The sequence below is a fragment of the Chiloscyllium plagiosum genome, chromosome 7 (assembly GCF_004010195.1).
Source record: "Chiloscyllium plagiosum isolate BGI_BamShark_2017 chromosome 7, ASM401019v2, whole genome shotgun sequence".
NCBI classification, from domain to species: Eukaryota; Metazoa; Chordata; class Chondrichthyes; order Orectolobiformes; family Hemiscylliidae; genus Chiloscyllium; species Chiloscyllium plagiosum.
The window spans coordinates 19455897-19478225 of NC_057716.1; the positions used below are offsets into that span (position 1 = coordinate 19455897).

Consider the following 22329-nt stretch of genomic DNA (forward strand, 5'->3'; position numbering starts at 1 on the left):
AATGTTCTCTTTTCTTTTCCCTATTCTTTTTCTCTACTTTGGGACTTCTTTTACTTTATTATTTTATTACAGAAAGTGTTGCTTTTTTTATATAGTGATAATTGAAGTCAAGGTAGGCTTGGGGATGGGTGAAGTGCTCCCTTTTAATTTTTTTGTCCGTAATACCTATTTTTGTTGTTTATCCTTCGCCTGAGTTTGGGGCACGGCTCAAGCTAGGAGTAGCTATGGAGGTGAATGCGGGAAGTGGGCTGGGGGAAAAACAGTCTCCCATCAAGTGTTTTTTGTATGTTGTAATCGGTTTAGTTTGCTAGCTTTTAGTTTTCTTAATGTAGCTTGAATGTGTGTATTTTTAGACTCTATGGGTCTTCATTTATTTACATTCAACATGCTGTGAGTAGGGTTTGATTAGATTAGATTCCCTACAGCGTGGAAACAGGCCCAACCAGTCCACACCGACCCTCTGAAGAGTAACCAACCCAGACCCATTTCCCTCTGACTAATGCACCTAACACTATAGGTAATTTAGCACGGCCAATTCACCTGACCTGCACATCTTTGGACTGTGGGAGGAAACCGGAGCACCCAGAGGAAACCCCTGCAGACACTGGGAGAACGTGCAAACCCCACACAGACAGTCACCTGAGGCTGTAATTGAACCTGGGTCCCTGGTGCTGTGAGGCAGCAGTGCTAACCACTGAGCCACCGTGCTGTCCTTGGGTTCTTCCTCTTGGGGATTCAAGAGTAGTTATAGAGGGATATGACTAAGTGTCTCCTCAAATGGCGCACCTGGAATATTAAGGGGAGTCACTCGTTGGTCAAGAGAAAAAAGTACTTCCAAGTCTCAGGAAGGAGGGCTGATATTGCCTTGTTGCAAGAAACCCATCTTAATGATAAGGAGCACCTAAAGTTACAGCAAGATGGGGTTTGATTTGGTGTTTTTTCATCTTTTAACACTAAGAGCAGGGGAGTGGCAATACTTGCCCAGAAGAGTCTCCCATTTAAGTTATTAGATCAAGTTAAAGAAGAATATGAGCGGTTTGTAATTCTTAAAGCTTAAATACATGGTGAAGAGTATGGCATTCTAAATGTTTAGAATTTGGCACACCCCTCAAATTCCTGACAGATGCACTTTCTAAGTTGATTGCCCTTGGAACATGACACAATATCATAGGGGGAGATTTTAATCATCTCATGGACCCCATAGTGGACAGCATGCCCAAGGTCCCCCAAATATTTCAAAGCAATCCAATGAATTGGTTGCCTTATGCTTGGAATTGGGCCTGGTGGACATTTGGAGATGTCTCAGACTGGTAGGGACTTCACCTTTCTCTCTAACCCACACAAGTGTCATACCAGGATTGACCTTTCTTTAGCTTCGATTTTTCTGGATTCGGTGATGTCGTGTAAAATTGGGAAAATCCTGATCACTCAGCACTGTATTTGAAGGTTGAGATTAAGGGCAACGGAATAGGTTCCAGCCTTTGGTGGATGGATCCTTTTGTACTCAAGGACAGTAACTTTGTTGAATACTTGAGTGAGTTCAAAGCATTCTTGGCTATCAATTTGGGTACAGCTAGTAACCCGCCTACACTCTGGGAGACTGCTAAAGCCGATGCTAGGGGGAATAGCTATCTCTTATTTGGCTAGCCTGAAGAGACACAAGGGAGAGCAATGTCAGCTCGAGGAATGGTTGAAGGCAGCTGAAACCTGTATATTTTGATAAGCCATCAGTGACTAAATTGCAGCAAGTCACAGCTTTCCAGGTTGCCTTGAACTCCATGCTCACTCAGACAGCCAAGAGAGAACTCTCTTTCGTGAAACAAAGGCTGTTTGAGCCTGGCAATAGACCAGAAGAATCCATTACATCAATTAGAGAAGACACGGGGATTCTTACGTGTGACTCTAAAAGGATCAATGCGGTTCAGAGTTTTTACTCTGAGCTATATTGGTCTGACTGCTGCAAGGATTGGTCGGCTACGATACAGTCTTTTGTTAAGAACCTGGATCTTCCAGGTTTGACCTCAAAACAGGCATCTTGTCTTAATGCCCCCTTGACAGTGCGAGAGATACAGGAGGCAGTAATACAGCTCCAAAGGGGGAAGGTGCCAAGCCCCAATGGTCTCCCGAGTGAATTCTACAAAGAATTTATAAATATCCTGTCAGGGCTGATACTGGACATGTCCAACTATTCGTACAGTCATGACTGCCACTCCGCCATCTGAGAGAGGCCAACACTTCTGATTCTCAAAAATGGGAAGACCTTGGAGGACTGTGCTTCATACAGGCCCATTTCGCCACTAATTTCGGACTTTAAAATTTTATCCAAGACTCTTGCATTGAGATTGGAGAAAGCGTTGCCCTATTTTGTTAAGGAGGACAAGATGGGTTTTATAAAGGGCCGTAGGTCCTTCAATAATATTAGAAAATTACTGAATATAGTCCAAGTGTGTCAGCAACGATTGGTTCAGGGTTTGGTCATCTCTTTAGACACAGAGTAGGCATTCGATCGGGTGGAGTGGCCATATTTTTTAATACTCTGGAACAGTTTGTCAGATGGGTGGAGGTCCTGTATAGTGACCCTCTGGCTGAGGTTCTCACCAATGCTGTAAGATCCAGTAATTTCAGTATCAGTTGAGGCAGTCAGCAGGGTTGTCCCCTTTCATCACTACTCTTTATGTTGGTGATTGAGTCACTGGCAGAGGATATCCATAAGGACCCTAATATAGCTGCCCAGGAAGTGGGATCAAGGGCATATAAGATTACGTTATATGCAAATGATGTTCTCCTCTTCTTATTAAACCCGGCAGTTTCTGTGCCCCATTTCATACAATGTATTAATTTATTTGGCTCTTTTTCAGGATTTAAGATCAATTTTGAAAAAGCAGAGGCTATGCCGTGGGGGGGTCTTAGGGGAATACCTGATATTGAAAGCAATAGACAATAGGTGCAGGAGTAGGCCATTCTGCCCTTCGATCCTGCACCACCATTCATTATGATCATGGCTGATCATCCTCAATCAGTATCCTGTTCCTGCCTTATCTCCATAACCCTTGATTCCACTATCCTTGAGAGCTCTATCCAACTCTTTCTTAAATGAATCCAGAGATTGGGCCTCCTGAGGCAGAGCATTCCACACAGCCACCACTCTCTGGGTGAAGAAGTTTCTCCTCATCTCTGTCCCAAATGGTCTACCTCTTATTTTTAAGCTGTGTCCTCTGGTTCGGCACTCACCCATCAGCGGAAACATGTTTCCTGCCTCCAGAGTGTCCAATCCTTTAATAATCTTATATGTCTCAATCAGATCCCCTCTCAGTCTTCTAAACTCAAGGGTATACAAGCGAATTATGATTCCTCTTTAAATGGTCACAGGGCAGTTTTCTTTACTTACGTATTTTTGTTACTCCCACCTTTGATCATTTATTTAAGGCTAATTTTGCTCAGTTGCTTGACAAGATTAGACAAGACCTTCAAAGATGGGAGGCCTTTCCGATCTCTTGGTTAGGTCGAATAGCCCTTATCAAAATGCATGTCCTTCCTCATCTGTTATATCCCATTGGAATGCTGCCTCTGATGTTTCCCAGGCAAAGGTTGTGGAGACTCACTGGTTGTTGTGGTTCTGTTCGCCGAGCTGCAAGTTTCTGTTGCATTCGGCATTCGTGTAGGAACCGGAGTTGTTCGTATGTGGCGCTTAGTCGGTTAGCGCAGGATTCCCATTTCCTGGCTTGTCTCAGCGTTTCTCGTCCGTAAGTGTTCAAAGTTTGTGCGAAGATTTGTAGCTCGGGTGCTCGTTGTTGTGGTTCTGTTCGCCGAGCAAAAACTTCCATTTCAGCGAACAGAACCACAACAACGAGCACCCGAGCTACAAATCTTCGCACAAACTTTGAACTCACTGGTTGGTTTAGTTATTTTATTTGGCATCACAGGCAGCCCTTCATTAAGCTTGCCAACTTGCAGTTACCCCCAAGGGTTGTGGGGAGTAGACTTTTCAGATATTAAGAGATACCAGCTAAGTCCCCTTCGTCCTTTGTGAGCGACTGGGCTTATGAGGACCCGAGATCAATATAGTTGGATATTGAGGCTTCCCAGGAAAAGTGTCCCCTTACTAGGCTGTTGTTTATGGATAAGATGGGGACAGTTACGGAATATTGTCAGAATCCAACCAGCATTAATACGGTCAAAGCAGAGAGAGCAATGTGACAGAGCAAGGGCAGTTTATCTGAAACTTCCTTTCTTACCCCTATAGTTTAATGCCAGAATTTTGGCCAGGGATAATGGACCCTGGATTCAACCTGTGGGCAACTAGGGGAGTGCCCTGTTTGGGAGATCTATTTAAGGGGGGGATGTCACAATGTTCCTTGACCAAATGAGCCGCACTTATGGATTGCCCAGCGCAGATCTTTATCAGTACTTTCAGGTTGGGAACTTCTCCAAAAAACGACTACGCTTTTGACCAACGAACAACATTGAGCGACTGTGTGAGGTCTGGGAGCAAGAGTGGGAGTGGAGATTCCCTCAGAGACATGGAGGACATTTGAGAAAATGCAAGAAAGGTCTCGAAGTGCAACAGAATACACACCATGCTGTTGAAGGTTCTTCATTGGGTTCATTTGGCCCCAGATCGTCTTGCAAAATTCAAAAAGGGAGCATCGCCAATGTGCCCCAAGTACAAAAAACGCATTGGTACCCTCACTCATTGTTTGCAGTCATGCCACAAGCTTTGTAGGTACTGGAGCACTGTGGCAGGAGTAATAGAGAGGGCCCTGGGGACTGAAGGTAAGGTAGACTCAGTTTCTCTGGTCTTGGGCCTGCCGAATTTATTTTCCTTAGACGCACGTGGGAAAAAGCTATTTAACATTCTCTCTTACAGTGCGAGGAAGACCATTTTGATGAGCTGGGTGTCTGAGAACCCTCCAGGCCTGTTGGAGTTGCACAAGTTAATTATGGAATACATCCCTTTGGATTTCCTCACAAACATGAGGCACCACAAAACGGAACTTTTTTTTAAATAAGATATGGCAGCCCTCTTTGAATTATCTTGAAGCACATTTGTCTGCCATTTTAATTAGGGCCTTTGTTTAACCATGATGATTAGGTTTAGTGAGCCTTGTACCCTGGGAAGAAGAGTCCCAAATAAATATGGGTGTAATAATTAATGCTGCTGAAGGTTGGGAGCTTTGGTATGGTTGCACTGAGTGGTGTTATTTATTTATGTATAGATTTGTTGAGAGTGTAGTTATGATTTTTTTTGTACAGTAGGGTAGTAGCTTATTGTAATGGTTATAATTTTAAATTGTTTTATTTTTGTAATTATATAACTTTGTAAAGAAAACAATTTCTCAATATAAATATTTTTTTAAAAAGTCACAACTTACAACAATTGAAGGGGAAAAGTGAACTGACTATCTTCAGGTGTCAGCTGCTTTACAGCACAACAGAAACACAGCTCCTTCCTTTCCAGAGGTCCAACTGCTCCAGCTACCTGAGAGCCAAACACCAAGTTGTCAGCAGGCCTGAGGTCTTTACTATCGCTAACTGAACATTAGACTACAAACCAATCAGCTACTTGTTGTTGCCCAAATCTTCATTCACACAGTGCCGGGGACCAGCTCACCTATAACGAGGTATCCCCTTGCTGCTTAAACCGACAACTGTGTTAACAATAATTGTTGTGTAACTTGTTTTTAAAAAAGAAATCTGATAACAATCCTTCGCTTCTAAACCAGTCCCTTTCCTATTTCAGTTCACAATAAAACACGTGGAACAATCAGAAAGACAAGATGATCTTTACAGAGGGTTGGAATGCCACAAGCAGGGTCCACTTGCTGCAGCTGAGCTAAACAGGAGTCAAGGAACAAAAATAGAAAGAAAGATCTGGGGTGGTGAAGCAAGCTATTGGGAAAATTCCAGAGTTATGTCTGTGATTGAGTATTAGATTGCAGTTTTCAAAGTCCAAGGGAGCAGTGGCCCAGGAAAGACATAGGATTTCCGCCTTACCAACCAGGTTATTTAATCAGACAGACAGAGGAAATTGTAGGGGATTTAGATAAGTTCAAGGTAATCAGGCAGAGTCGATGTGGTTTTGCAAAAGGGAAATCAGTTTGAACCAATCGATTGGAATTTGTTGAGGAGGTAACCATGGATAAAAAGGAACTGATAAATAGACTGGACTTCAATTTTCAGAAGGCATTTAACAGAGTCACACATTAAAAGAATATTGAGGAAAATTAAAACTCATGTGTAGAGGGTAACGTGTTGGCATGGATAGAAGATTGGCTAGACGTGAGGAAGCAGAGAATAAGTCTAATGAGCCTTTTTCAGGTTGGCACCATGTAACAAGTGGTGTGCCACAGCAATTGGTGCTTGGATCGTTTACGATTTATATAATAATTTGGATGAAATGTTAGAAGGTACACGGCCAAATTTGCCAATAATGCAAAGACAGGTGGGAGAGTAAATGGTGAAGATGACGCAAAGAGGGCACAAGATGATGTCAAATGGAGTATTATGGAGGAAAAATGTGAAACAGTTCATTTGGTGACACGAATAAAAAGTGTACTGTAAATGATGAGAAATTGCAGAGCCTTGAGGTACAGAGGAATTAAAATCCTAGTGCATGAAACACAAAAGGTTTGAATATAGGCATAGCAAGTAATTAAGAAAGCTAATAAAATGTTATCATTTATCAAGAAGGGAACAGTACATTACATTACCTTACAGTGTGGAAACAGGCCCTTCGGCCCAACAAGTCCACACCGACCCGCCGAAGCGCAACCCACCCATACCCCTACATTTACCCCATACCTAACACTACGGGCAATTTAGCATGGCCAATTCACCTGACCTGCACATCTTTGGACTGTGGGAGGAAACCGGAGCACCCGGAGGAAACCCACGCAGACACGGGGAGAATGTGCAAACTCCACACAGTCAGTCGCCTGAGGCAGGAATTGAACCCAGGTCTCTGGCGCTGTGAGGCAGCAGTGCTAACCACTGTGCCACCGTGCCACCCACGGAACAGAATACATAAACAGGAAAATTATGCTTCAGTTATATTGGGCACTGGTTGAGACCACATCTGAAGTACCTTGCACAGTTTCAGTCACCTTTTTAAGATCAGAAGGATGCAAATATGTTGGAAGCCGCTCAGACACGGTTCACCAGACTAATACCTGGAAACTGCTTTATGAGTAATTATTGGACAGGCTATTGCATTTGTTGGAGTTTGGAAGAGTAACAGGCAGTTGATTGAAACAATGAATAACTTGAGGGGTCCTGACAGAATAGGTACAGAGAGGATCTTATGGAAGAATCTAGAACTATAGGTCACTGTTTAAAAATCAGGATCACCCATTTAAAACAGAAGTGAAACTAAATGTTTTCCCCAGACAAGGTCATGAATCTTTGGACCCTTCTTCCTGAAAAGATAGTGGAAGCAGAGTCCTTGAAAGTTTTTATGTAGAGGTAGGTAGATCCTTATGATGCAAAGGACAGAGAGGCTGTCAGGGTAGGTGGGAATGCAGACTTGAGGTCACAATCAGACTGGACCTTATTGAATAGCAGGACATACTCAAAGGCCTGAATAGCCTCCTCATTTACATTTTGCATGATAGTGTGCATTGAACCTATAGTTCATCAAGGGCCCACATGGACAGAATCTTGTATCCCAGTGGAAGACAGTACATGAGGAATGCGTAACCCAATGGTGTCAGTACACGAGGAAGCTGTCCCCCTGTGGCAGTCAGTATGTGAGGAACCCATGTGCACTGAGAATTAGTACAAGGAACCTGCCGTCCTTTGAGAGTCAGTACCTGAGGAAGTTAATCTTTCATCAAGGAGCTGGAACTCGCAGGAACTTAAGCACTTTGAGTGAAACAGCCAGGTGTACAAAGAGGAATTAAGTGAGCCATGCTGCAAGAGATCAGTTCCACAGGCTATGGGAACAGGAAGTTACATGGCAAAATGGGGGAAAAGAGGTAAACTCATCAGAAATGGAAAGTGATTTTGGAGAGATTCCTGTAAAGAATAGGTTGTAATGTATAAAATGCAGAATAGTGTTGTCAGTCTTATTCAGATTGTTAGCTGCCTACTCAGTAACATTTACTTGATGATTTTGTTCGATAAAGTCTTAAAACTTGTAATCTTCTGGCAATGGCTTTGAGTTGGTTAATGGGAATTCAAATGTCTTTTAAAAAACAATTGACCTGTGCTCTAACTAGACAGGGATCCAGACAGCAGGTGACATTACAATCTGAAGATCAATGATCGGCTCTCACTGTCACAGATTCCTTTGCAACAGTGAGAGTAAGAGACTGTGTGGGTTTTCTTTGGGGGGGGTGGTGGTGAGGGATGGAGAGAATGGACCCAACAATGTCTTCCTCTGATGGCCACTTTGGCGTGCGGTTTCATCATGCTGTGCATAGACCCTTGGTACGTAAACATCATGTTACCAGGTGCTGAAGTTGTACCTTTCCGAGGTTGTGGATCCAGTCGTATTAGTTGGACTGTACCATAACACCTGTGCTTCATGGAAGAGACTGTACAGAATACCATCTTTGACCACAAGTCCATCAGGCAATGGTTAACACATAACATCCTTGAGGCCTCGCAGGGAAACGAGAGGGTCAATCCTGTCAGATGGTTCCAGGAGCAGACTGTCACAAGTTATGTGGCAGGATACCACATCACCAGAACTTTCTAACCAAGACATAGCTTGACCTTATCAATCAGATCATACAGGCACACGTGGATTCTTTCTGCCACTTTAGAGACTGCTGCTGTGGTAAAGAGACCGGCTCACATCTCCACCTCGAATGTGCTTTTGCAAAGAAGGTCTGGAGATGCAGTGGTTTTTGTCAATGTTTACCATGAGCAGGATTGCATAATGCAGAATTCTGTACTCTACCAGCTGTTACCATGGATGTACACAAAGACAAACATCTACTGCAGCTGAAAGGATGATCCACTCAGTGACAGACACTCTTCAATCTGCTCGAAACGGATTGATCTGCCGGTGCAAACAGTTGACTCAAATGAGTGTTGGAGACTGGCACATTCCATGCTGAAGGACACATTAAAAACTTGGGACAGCCATCACAAAGGCACAGTGAGGAAAACTACTATCTAAAGCCTTTCTGTCCTGATATCCTGACAGTCTGTAAACTTATAGAATCCCATGTACACCTTATTGGAATTCAAATAATTTCAGGTCATAAATGTTCTGCACTACATTTACAAGTCACTTATCACAAAGAAGAAAAAGTGTGATCTTTGGACTGTGACCAGACTAAACCTGTATACTGGTTTTTCAATTGAGCAGTTTCAGTCCCAAGTACCAAGTCCATTACACTTTGTAAAAATTACATTCAGTCCACCTCAGTTCAGTTATTTCATATGCCATGGCACTGGGGCAGATAATTATGTTTAAGAAGCTGTATTTCAGAAGTGCATTGTGTCAGGATATACATACTCTCAATTTATTACGGTACACAATCTGACAGAAAGCAGTGACTCAGAAAGCTCGAGACAAGGTAGTTTGCAAGATTGATAGAGCAGTTAATCATGGTCCCTGATCCTCATGACACACAATGCACTGCTTGAGTGAGCTGGGGTGTATTTTCCATCAGTACTAGGTTTGAAAACAGTCTGAAGAGCTATTACTGCTGACGATCACAGAAGCGTGACTGAAGCAGATGATCCAAATGAACATGCCCTCCAGCATGAGTTACAAACATGCTGCTATCCATAGACAACTGGGCAGCTTCGTGACTTTAAGATGCACAATCACACATCCACAAACACCAACCGGTTTAACAGCTGCTAGGGTCAGTCATGCAATGCTGAAGGGAGACACTGTAACCAAGCCAGAAAACAAAGGCAAAACCCTGGCAGTGATGAGAATCACAGGACCTTACAGGAATGGCAGACAGGTGCTAATGTTACCGGACATGCAATCGGAAACCTGGGCTTGGGCTGCTTAATCCACTGAAGTTATTTTCAGAAAAGAGTAGACAGCCGGGCTCAAGCTCAGAAAGCATAGCATCACCAAATGACTAAAAGGAGACCATTCGATCCATCACGTCAAAAGGAGGAATTCACCTAGTGCTACTCTCCCACTTTCTTCCCATAACTTTTCATAAATCGCTTTTTTAGATAATAATCAAATTCCTTCCTGAATGCCTCATTTTAAGTTCAAATCCCACCATGGCAGCTGGGTGAATTCAAGCTCAATTAACTAAGATACCTGGAATTAAATTCTAGCCTCATAAGAATCACAAAGCTATCAAACTGTCATTTAAAACCAGTTGGCTCACTAATTTCCTTCAGAGAGGGAAGGAAGTCTGCTACCTTTATCTATTCGTGCGCATGTGACCCCGGAACCACAGCAATTGTGGCTGGCTCTTTACTTGCAGTTGCCTTTTGAAATGGCATAGCAAGCCACTCAGTTGTACCAAACTAGTATAAAGAAAGCAATGTGAATGCATCTACACCTCACAGACTGCAGCTGTTCAAGAAAATAGCTCATGATCAAATGTAATGAGGGATGAGCAATAAATACTGCTCTGGTCAGCAACGTACACATCCTACAAATGGAGTTAAAAAACAACTCCTCAAATTGCAATATTGTCCAATAAAACAAGAAGGTTTAATTTCCACTGCACTCTTCCTGCCACAGTTGTTACAGGTGTGACAGTGTTTCCAAAAAACAATTATTAAATCGAACACCCAGTCTGGAAATTCTGTTGTATCCAACCTCTTCTCTTTTAAATAAACATTAAACAGGTCAGACAGCCCATGGTGAGGCACTGCAACAAAGTTGTCTACAGAAACTAATATTAAAATCTTATCAAAATGTCATTACCGCAGTGATGATGGACCCTAGCCTCCCCAGAAAAAAATGCCACCCTCCATACAGATTAAATATTACACAAATGATCATACAGTGACATGTGACATAGGATTCAATTCACACACAGTTCAACTTCTGATTCACCCTGCATTGCAGGGTACCACTGAACATTTCAACACAACATATGTGTATAAATCATTGAAGTTAGCAGGACAGGTTAAGAGCATTATTAATAAAACATATTGGATCTTGAGAGTTATCATTAAGGGCAAAGAGTACAAAAGCAATAAGGTTATGTTAAACTTGTATAGAATTTTGGTGAGACTTAACTGGAGGATTTTCTCTAAATCTAGATCCTGTAATTTAGGAAGAATGTGAAGCAATGAAGAGGTTTCAGAAAGGATTCATTAGAATGAGGACCTTCAGTTATGTTGACAGATCAGAGAAATAGGAACCGTTTTCTACAGAGAGACAAGAGATTGAGGATGGAGGGATTTAAAGTCTGACAGAGCAGATAAGGAGAAGCTGTTCCCATTAGTGGAAGGATCAAGAACCAGAGAATTCAACAACTTATGGTGTTTGGCAAAAGAAGCAATAGCAACATGGGAAAAATCTTTTTCCACACGGTTGGTGGTTGGGATCTGAAATGTACTGCCCAAGTATGCATGAAGGCAAATTCAGTCAAGGCATTAAAAAGGGAAGTGAACTATCATCTGAAGAGAAAGAATGTGCAGGGTTATGGGGAGAAGGCAGGGGACATGGCACAAGGTGAACTGCTCTTTTAGAGAATCAGCATAGAAATGGTGGGGTCGAATAGCCTCCTTATGTGCTATAACCATTCTCTGATTCTGTATCAAGACACTGGGGATTTAGCTCTGAGTGACACCTGCAGCTGCTAATCTGCCAGTCAATATCCTGAACTAGTGCCTAAGTTTTGCAGAAGAATCAAAAACCTCAGCCACTGAATGAGGCTGGTGTTATAGAGAGGGCAGCATGACATCCAAACCCAGGTTTGACACACTGGGAAAATGAACAACGTGCCGCATGTAGCACAAGGGTAAATAACTGGCAAGTTGGTAGCAAGCACAGCTCTCTCCCCACTGCTTATGGATTAGCAGGAAGAGAGTTCATTTCATCCCATCAGAAAACTGCCACCTCAGCTTCACCATTTAGAATTAACTTCCGACATTAGAAATCTCGGTTGGCCAAAAGGCCTGTTTTTATGCGGTTATTACTCTATGATTCTATTCTATCACTCTGAACCCTCACAGAAATTGGAAAAGCAGGCCGATTGTTACAAGATGTTTGATGCCCAATGTTGTAAAGGAATAAGTAAATTCCAAGGGCCTGCATTTAGACCAGGACTGAGAGTTGACAAGAGGGGGAAAAGGAGAGGAAACCGGAGGCAAATTACTAGCAATTCTCAAGATGCCTATATAACTTCCAAAGCACAGCTAGCTCCCTCATTACAAGAACAAACCCATGCAAATGAGAGGTCAACACAATGAGGTCTGGATCATGGAAACAGATGACAGGAATATGTCGATAACATCATGTTACAAGCTGCCTGCACGATAGTCCTCCACATCATAGCTGTGGAAGTGACCTCTGTTGCTGCCTCACCACTCAGAGTCCCGAATGGGAATCAATAAATCACTTTCAATGTGCAGATTGCAAATGAGAATACAGAGTGTGACAGAGTTAAAATATAAATTATAAACTCAGCAGCACACAGTCACCACAGAAGGGCATTGAATGTGCACAGTAAACAGGAAAAAGTTGGACATATGTCTTTAAACAATTTAGAAGATTCAAAATCGAGCCCAGATATGTGTAAGTACATACCTACACATACAGGACTATAGACCTGTACTCGCAAGATTACAGAGCTGTACTCAGACACACACAATTACAGGTCCACAGAAAGTCTCGTACACAGGATTACAGGCAGATGCTCTCTCTCTCTCACACACACACATGCACTACTGCACACACGCTGCAGACAATACATACAAATGACTTCAGACCGCAAAGTTGACAAGGTTCCGGTCCACAGAAAGTCTCGTACACAGGATTACAGACAGATGCTCTCTCTCTCTCTCTCACACACACACATGCACTACTGCACACACGCTGCAGACAATACATACAAATGACTTCAGACCGCAAAGTTGACAAGGTTCCACATAGTAGACTAATTAGCCAAGTTAAAGCACATGGGATTCAGGGTGAGCCTGCCAATTGGATACAAAATTGACTTGATGGTAGGAAACAGAGTGTGGTGGTGGAGGATTGTTTTTTGGACTGAAGGCATGTGACCAGCGGTGTTCCAAAGAATCAGTACCCCGTCCACTTTTGTTTGTCATTTATATAAATGATTTCAATGGGAATATAGGAGTCAAGGTTAGTAAGTTTACGGATGACACCAAAATTGGTGGTGTAGTGGACAGTGAAGAAGATTATCTAATATTACAAAGAGATCTTGATCAATTTGGTCAATAGGCTGAGGAGCGACAGATGGAGTTTGATATTGCATTTTGGTAAAACAAACAAGAGCAAGACTTATACAATTAATGGCAGGACCCCGGGTAGTGCTGTAAAACAGAGAGACCAAGGGTCTCAGGTACATAACTCTTTGAAGTTTGCATTATAGTAGACAGGGTGTTTAAGAAAGCATTAGCACACTTGCCTTCGCTGCTCAGACTTTTGAGTATAGGAGTATATGGAGTCATGTTGAGGTTGTACAGGAAATTGGTATGGCCACTTTTGGAGTACTGTGTACAGTCTGGTTGCCCTGATATAAAAAGGATATTACTAAATTGGAGAGAGTTCAGTAGACATTTATCAGAATGTTGCCAGGAATGGAGCATGAGTTATAAGGATAGGCTGGGATTTTTTCCGCTGGAGGGAGGAGGCTGAGGGGTGATCTTATAGAAGCTTATAAAATCATGAGGGAGTCTTTTCTCTAGGTTGGGGGGAGTTCAAAACTAGGGGCCATATTTTTAAGATGACAGGGCAAGTTTTAAAATGGACAAGGGGGGGCAACTATTTTCCCCACAGTGTGGTTTGTGTGTGGAATGAATTGCCAGAGGAAGTCGTGGATATAGGTACAGTTACAACATTTAAAAGACATCTGGAAAAGTACATGAATAGGAAAGGTTTGGAGAGATATGGGCCAAACGCAGGTAAGTGAGACTAGTTTAATTTGAGAAGGGTCAGTTTGGACTAGTTGGACAGAGGATCTTGTTTCCATACTGGATGACTCAATGCACACACAAATGCACTAAGAAGTCCAGACCAACACACAGACACAGGATTTAGAAGCATGAGGTGCACAGAGTGAATACAGACATGCACACTATATTACAGTTCAGCACATGTGCATGACTGGATTAGAGCTACACACTTCCAGATTACAAAAGAAACACACACACACCCATAAACATGATTACAGACCCAAGGTCACACATATATACTAGACTTCACACCAACACCTCATCTCCAGCAAATTCCTAGATGATTCACAGAACAGATGGCAAACTGGTTAATGAATACCACATTTAAAGCAAGGCCACGCCAACATCATTGAGCTCCAATGTGCAAAAGACACCTGTCTGTGCACCCACTCAGAGCCTGAGCTCCAGGTCATTGGGGACTCCATCTCTGAAGCACACAAGAAAATGGGTCTTTCACTGAACATCCATAAAACTAAAACCCCACTTCCAAACAGCTCCAAAAAGCATAAGAACACCCACATTTGGTTAAGGCCAACTGCGACAGATTGGAAAATGTCATTTTCCTTATGTCTGGAGCCTTCTCTCCATGATAGAGGCATGGACGACCAAGTCAGTCATCACCTCCTATGTGCCATCTCAGCCTTTGACTGACTTGAGAAAGAGTATTTGAAGACCAGGATCTGAAGCCAGAGACACACCATATAGAAGCATGGGATTACAGACCCCTGCAAACAAACACGCTATGTGTTAAACATAGTGTATACACAGACAGTCCCACACAGGGGAATCCTTTCCCTCGCCGTCCTTGTCCCACTCACCTCCAGCTCTAGGCCCGAACCTTCTTTCCGAAGTCTCTTAGCCCACGCCTTCCCTCGGCCCGTCCCCCGGAATCTACCTGTACTGCCGGCAGCGTGTGTCCTCCGTTGCGCGGGGTTACACCCTGACTCCTCAGGCCCGGCTCCGGGCTCCTGGCTTCATTCCCCTCCTTCAATAACATCCAGGAGCCGGCCCCTTCCACTACTCCATCCGCCTCTCCCATTGGCCCTCCACCCGCCACCATCCGCGCCGCCCATTGGTCAGGGGCGCGGGTGTCACATTCTATACCCACCGGCTACCAGCCGGCTCGGTGTCACACGCTAAGCCCTCCGGGTCTGCAGGTTTCTCGGCGTCCGCTGGCTGTATCGAGCTCCACAACCGATACAAAGACCTTTTTTGATGTCTCCGGATCCCCCCACTACGCTAGGCATGTCTTTGCCATTTCTCTACTGTATTTCCAGTTTGAAACGGTGGTTGTAATGGAGGGGGAGTTATCCCATTATCCACCGCGGCTGCGGACCCTCGCCATTGAAGCCCAGGTTCCTATTGTATCAACAGGGGAGTTTCACCAGCGCTCTGCATGCTGGGACCTCAGGATTGCCATCATTGGCAGCTGGCGCAAATGGATACATGACAGCTGGAAAAAAACAGGAGAAATACACACTGTCGTGTAATTCCCACTTCTGCACTGCCATGTCTCCATCATTTGCAGACTTTTCAAAAGGTGGCACAGTGGTTAGCACTGTTGCCTCACGGCGCCAGAGACCCGGGTTCAATTCCCACCTCAGGCGACTGACTGTGTGGAGTTTGCACATTCTCCCCATGTCTACGTGGGTTTCCTCCGGGTGCTCCGGTTTCCTCCCACAGTCCAAAAATGTGCAGGTTAGGTGGATTGGCCATGCTAAATTGCCCGTAGTGTTAGGTGAAAGTGTAAAAATGGAGGGGAATGGGTTTGGGTGGGTTGCGCTTCGGCAGGTTGGTGTGGACTCGTTGGGCCGAAGGGCCCGTTTCCACACTGTAGGTAATCTAATCTAATATTAACAGGTATCACTAGAGAAGGACATGCACCCTCTGTGACCTGAGGATGTACGACAGATTGATTATTGCACAAAAGGACCCCATTTGGCCTGCCTGTCTGTAATGCTCTCAGAAGAAGCAATTCTTTTAGTAGCTTTGCACATTCTTTCTTTTTCAGACAACAGTCCAAATCCCTCTTAAATGCTTTGATTGAACTTGCCCCCATCACACTCTCAGATCTTAACCACTCAATATGTGAAAGGGCATTGCCTCATATTGTTTTTGCCAAACATTTTAAATCCATATAGAAAGTGAGGACTGCAGATGCTGGAATACAGGATCGAGAGTGTGGTGTTGGAAAAGCACAGCAGGTCAGGCAGCATCCAAGGAGCAGGGGAATCGACATTTCAGGCATGGTTTCTGATGAAGGACTTATGCCCGAAATGTTGATTCTCCTGCTCCTCGGATGCTTCCTGAGCTGTTTGCTTTTCCAGCACCACAATCTCAATTTTAAACCCATGGAGAAACTCAGCAGGTCTGGCAGTATCTGTGGAGAGAGAAGGCAGGGTTAATGTTTCCAATTCCTTGGCCCTTCTTGAGACTGGACCCGAAATGTTAATTCTGCTTTCTCTGTCTGCAGATGCTGCCAGACCTGCTGAGTATCTCCAGCAATTTCTGATTTTGTTTCAATTTTCCAAAATCTGCATTTTTTAAAACTTTAAATCCATGTCTTCTCTTTTATGACGCTTTCATGGATGGGAAATATTTTTCCCTGTCTACTCTATCCAGATCCCTCATGATTTTGATATCTCTATCAAATTTGCTCTCAGCCTTTACTTCTGAAAAACAATCCTGACTTCTCAAATCAACCTTCATAACTGAAACTGCAAAGCATGTTTTAGCCCATGACACATTTCTGAAGTGCTGCAAGATCCCACAAACAGCAGTATAAGGATCAGATAATCTGCTTTATTTAATGATGTCAACAGCACAAATATTAGACTGAATACTGGGCAGCACTCCCTTGAATAATACAATGGAATGAGATGTCAAATTAAGTCCCTTTCTGACTCTTGGGTGAATGTGAAAGATAACATTTTAAAAGAAAATCAGGGGAATGCTTGATGTCCTGGCCAATATTTATCCTCAATCAACTTCTCAAAAAAAGACTATTTCCTTATTCTCACATTTGGTTTGTGGGAATTTGCTATGCACAAAGAGGTTGCCTTGTTTCCTACATTACAGCAAGAAGTACTCTTCAAAACAACTACTGGTTGTAAAGTACTTTGTGACATCCCAAAGTTTTGAAAGGCATTACTCAAATGAAAGTTTTTAATCATTTGCATCTTCCACAAGGAGAAGATAGGGCCTCAGTTACACGTCTCATTCTCACCTTTGACAGTCCAGCCCTCCATCAGTAATGCACTGGGAGTGGTACTCTGAAATATGCACTCAAACTGCAGAAAATCTTGAACTTATTACCTCTGACTCAGAGCTGAGGAGGTTACTGCCCAAGCCATGTTTACACTAAGTTGTACAAAATGACAAAATCACTCATAAAACTTGACAGAGATGTGGATAATTCATATTATAGCTCTAAAAAAAAGTGACTTGGTAATAAAAACATTTTTGCACTTCACAGCACTGGAGAGGATGCTGAAAGTCTATGCATCAGTACAGAAAGAAAAGTCAGGGTATACTGCACAAGATAGGGGACTGTAGAAAATGACAACATCAGAATGACACCTTAGTACTGTTTCAAACTCTGTGGGAGCTTGTACTAAGGAGATCAACAACTCGTATTTATATAGCAATATTTATATAATAAAATATCCCATGGTGCTTCATAGGGGTATTATAAAACATATTATGACATCCTACAAGATGATATTAGATCAAATGACTGCTGCTTTGTTCAAGGAATTGTTTTTTAAAGAATGTCACAAAGATCAAAAGTGAGATGGAAAGGCTTAGAACCCAGGCAACTGAAAGCAGAGTGATCAATGATACAGTGATTATATTGTGAATGCTCAACAGGCCAGAATTAGAGGAGTGCAGAGCTCTCTGTGGGTTTTAAAGATAGAAGAGATTACAGACATAGGGTTGGATGAGTCTGTGGGGGGAATTGAAATCCAGATTTTAACAGGAAGATGTTTAACTGGGTGACACTGTCGATAGCATGTTCAGGGATTAAAGGGGAAAGGGACTTGATGTCAGTAAGATATAGGTTGAACTTTACAGATGGCCTGAAGTTTATAGAGGGTAGATGGTGGGGACCAGTCAGAAATAGTCAAATCTGAAGTTAACGAAAGCATGGTTAGGCTTTCAGTAACAGTTGATATGAGGGAGAGACAAAGATTGGCAGGGTTATGCAAGTGAGAAAAATGGTGGTCTTGGTAATGCAATGAAAATGTAATTAAAAGTTCATCTTGGGACCAAACTGTTTGTTTCAGCCTCAGGAGTGGAGTTAAATCAGAGGTGAGGTAGAAGAGTGCCGAGGACTAATGATGTTAGATTTGGTAATTATAATATTGAACTAGACAGAATTTCATCCAGTACTGGATACTGGACAGGCAGTCTGGTAAAATAGACACAATGGAGGAATCCAAAGACATGGTTGCTGAGGTAGTGCTGGTTATCATTACCTTGTATGGGGAATTTGATGAAGTATTTTTGGACAAAATTGTCAAGGGCAGCATGTAAATGAAGGAAACCAAGAACCGATTCTAGTCGGTCACCTCAGAGCATGATGCAGGAGCAGGAAGAGAAACCACTGCTGATGATAGTGTGGCTACACTTAGCTTTTTTGAGGAGAAGGCAAATTTAAAGGAGAGAGGTACAACATGTAAAAAGAGATAACTGTTAACAGTATTAACTAATGTGCAGGTTAGGAGTGTAAGTTGAATGCTCAACAGCCAAGAGAGAACATGATCGAAGGAATGGGGCATGGGTTTGAGGAGAGACAGTAGAAAAATTCAAGAAAGAATCAAGTTTTGGCTTAAGATATGGGAGTCCTTGCTAGAAATGTATCTTGAAGGGCTGGGGAAAGGATGGAAGTAACAGAGGTGGGAGTAGAATGAATGGGAACGGAGTTTTAAGAAGTTGGTTTGCAGTAAAATAAAAGACAGGAGTTGTGTTTGCATTCAAGGATATCCTGAAGAAATGGATACTGTAGTTGTATTTGACAAAAGCAGAATATGATGGAGCTTTAAGTGATCTAGTCAGATCAGGCAACAAATGGCTGTCCCAGATGTCCACCATATCCTATTAAGTATGTGGTCCTTTGACTTAAGGGAGTGGAGGTGAGGGCCATACTGAGAAAGCAGCAAACAGCCAGTATGTTATGAATTTTTTGGGGTAACTAGGACACCACGTGTGGAAGAGAGAGCACAGTTGAGCAAATCAATTGCTACAGAAATCTGATCAATGGAGGGTCAAAGGATAGAAAGTTGGGAATTTGAGAGTACAGCTCAAAGTAAAATTGGGAGATTGATTGGACCAGGAATGGATATAGAAGGAAGTAGAGTTGGGATGGTGAGGCAGAATATGGGTATTAAGTGATACAAAAAGTTTATCAATGATATCTGTACTTGTGATTTACATTATAGGTATAGTGTTGGAAGAAACAAATAATAAATATTGTGTTGGAGGGCATAATGCAGAAGATACAATTAATGAAGGGTAAAAGGAGTGAACAGAGAGAAAGTGTTGAATTGAGATGGAGATTAAAATCACTGAGGATGCAAAGCTGTCTGGAGCAAAGGTTGAGGAAGGAAAGCAGTTGAAACATCGGTATAGAACTAGGGAGGATGATTGAGAAGCAGTATTTAATATGAGAAGAGAGAGATAGAACAAAATAAAAACCTAAGGGTCAGAGGAGTAGGGGGTTAGACCAGGGGTTGAGTGAGACATAATATGAAGAACATAGTCAGGCAGGGAGCCTATGTTATTGGGAATTGTGTCGTCTCCCCTCAGTCAGATTTCTACTGGTGGAAAATTGCTGGAAGAACTCAGCAGGTCTGGCAGGATCTGTGCTGAGAAAGCAGAATTAATGTTTCAGGTCCAGCGACCCTTCTTCAGAACTCTTCAGTTAACAACACTTTGTCTCCACAGATGCTGCCAGATCTGCAGTGATTTTTGAGCAAATTCTGATTTGGTTTCTGATTTCCAGCATCTGCAGTTCTTTGGGTTTTTGGTTTGGTTCCATTTAGGGCCATGATTTCTATGCAATCATTCATAATAAGTTCATGGTTGGAAAGCGCTTTGTTCACAAGTAAATGAATAATGTTGCAGAGAGATGTAGAGGAGATGTGTGCTGATCCACTGGTAGAATCTAAAGGATTAGCAGCAAGTGAGATGAGTGTGACAGGTCAAAATTGGCAAGGTTAGTCCCCAGTGGGCACACAACACAGAAAGATCAGCAAGAATAGGATGGGGTGGTTCAACTGGCTGTTTATGAGGAGGGAACAGTGGATGCCTTAATGGCCCATGTGGGGAATTCTACCAAAGACCTAGAAAGAACTGTAGACCGACCAATCAGAGAGTTAAGCCTGTGGCAGCAGCAGAAGAGTAGGAAAGTTCAGAAATACTGGGCAGTTGGAGTAGAGATTCAAAAGGACAGAATAACTGAGAGGCCAAAGTCGTCATAACAATGAAAGGGAGTGATTGAGGAGGGGCAGAGAAAAAAATAAAATGAAGGAGAAAGGTAGTAGAAGTTCAACTGAAGTGATACTATTAGGTCAGGAGCAACAGCCAAAGACTGCACAAGAATGGATGAGGGGAAGCCTGAGTTACATGACAGAATATTTAGTATTAATTAGGATACTTATAGTAGTACTAAAAAGGGAATATAGGGGAACAATAGGAGATAGTTCAGAGTTAAAGTCAGAATCCCATATTAAAATTGTAGCTGGAATTCGTATGGAGCACTGATGACTTAGTATCCACATTCAGAGACAGATATTGCAGGTAAGTGAAGGCCAGGCATTATTCCAAAGGGAGACCATCAGTGGACACACTGGATTCTCACTGGATGAATATCAAGGTCAGGAGTGGGGGCACAAGAGCAGAATAGATTACAGAACAAAAGATGATGATCACTGGTGGCATGAAAGAACTGGCACCAGTGGATATATTTAGAACTTTCTTTATACATTCTGTAATGTGGACATTGCTGCTTAGGCTAGCATTTGTTGTCCATCCCTAATTGCCCTTGCAAACATGGTATTGAAGCATGTTCTTGTGTTGCTCAGGAGGGAGTTCCAGTGACAGTAAAGAAACAACAATATACTGAGTTGAGTGTGGTGCTGAAAAAACACAGCAGGTCAGGCAGCATTTGAGGAGCAGGAAAATCGACACTTTGGGCATAAGCCCTTCATCAGGAATGAGGCCTCTGACACTCCAAAATCTTCAGTCCTCACTTTCTCCTAGTTGATTATAACCTTACTGCGGAACTACAATATACTTCCTAATCAGGATCAAGAGTGGCTTGGAGGGGAACTTGCAACACGTGGTGTTCCCATGTATTTGCTGCCCTTATCCATCGATATGGAAGAGGCCATGGATTTCAAAGGAGCGTTGGTGAGTTGCTGACGTGCATCTTGTCAATCATACACACTGTTGCTACTGTGCATCCATGGAGGAACTGAATATCTGTGGATGTGGTGCCAGTCGAGTGAGCTGCTTTGTCCTGGATGGTCTCAAATTTTTCGAGTTTTGTTGGAGCTGGATGTGGGGAACATCCCATCACCATTCAGAGTTGTTTCTTGACAGTGGTGCACAGGCTTTGGGGACTGAGGTGAATTACCTTCTGCAGCATGGCGGAATGGGTACTGCAGATGCTTGGAGATTAGAGAGGTGCTGGAAAAGCACAGCAGGTCAGGCAGCGTCCGAGGATCGACGTTTCGGGCAGAAGCCCTTCACCAGGAAAGGGCTGCAGCATTCCTACCCTCCGACCTGCATTTTGTAGGCACGATATTAATGTGGTCAATCCAGTTCATTCCCTTTGAAGAGAAAATGAGGTCTGCAGATGCTGGAGATCAGAGATGGAAATGTGTTGCTGGAGAAGCGCAGCAGGTCAGGCAGCATCTAGGGAACCCTACCCTCCGACCTGCATTTTGTAGGCACGATATTAATGTGGTCAATCCAGTTCATTCCCTTTGTCAATCCCACTCCCTGTCATGATGAGAATTCCCTGACCCATTCCCACTTATACTGATGATCCCCATTCTTTATCCACCTCCTCATTCCTATTCCTCTCACCTATTCCCGTTCACCATTCGTGTCTTCCTCGCCCCCGGCCCTACTTTAATCCAGCCACCACAGTCTCCCGTCCGGGTCTCCAATCCCTCCCTCCGCCTCTGATCCGATTCAACTGAGTGCGCAAGCGCGGAGGCGGAATGCTCACGTGGCGGA

At 43.1% G+C, this 22329-nt stretch overlaps 1 protein-coding gene across 6 annotated transcripts in view; it reads right to left on the minus strand.

Moving 5' to 3' along the window:
- Positions 1-15176, minus strand: part of LOC122551380 (protein FAM126B-like) — a 46461-nt gene extending 31285 nt beyond the window's left edge. For 2 of the 6 annotated variants that reach the window (XM_043693176.1, XM_043693175.1), the window contains exon 1: positions 14901-15175. The gene's annotated coding sequence lies outside the window, so the exon portion shown is untranslated. Of the gene's footprint in view, positions 1-5372; positions 5480-14900 lie in introns of all 6 variants that reach the window. The other 4 variants (XM_043693174.1, XM_043693172.1, XM_043693173.1 and 1 more) reach the window with 4 other exon arrangements.
- Positions 15177-22329: the final 7153 nt, after the last annotated feature.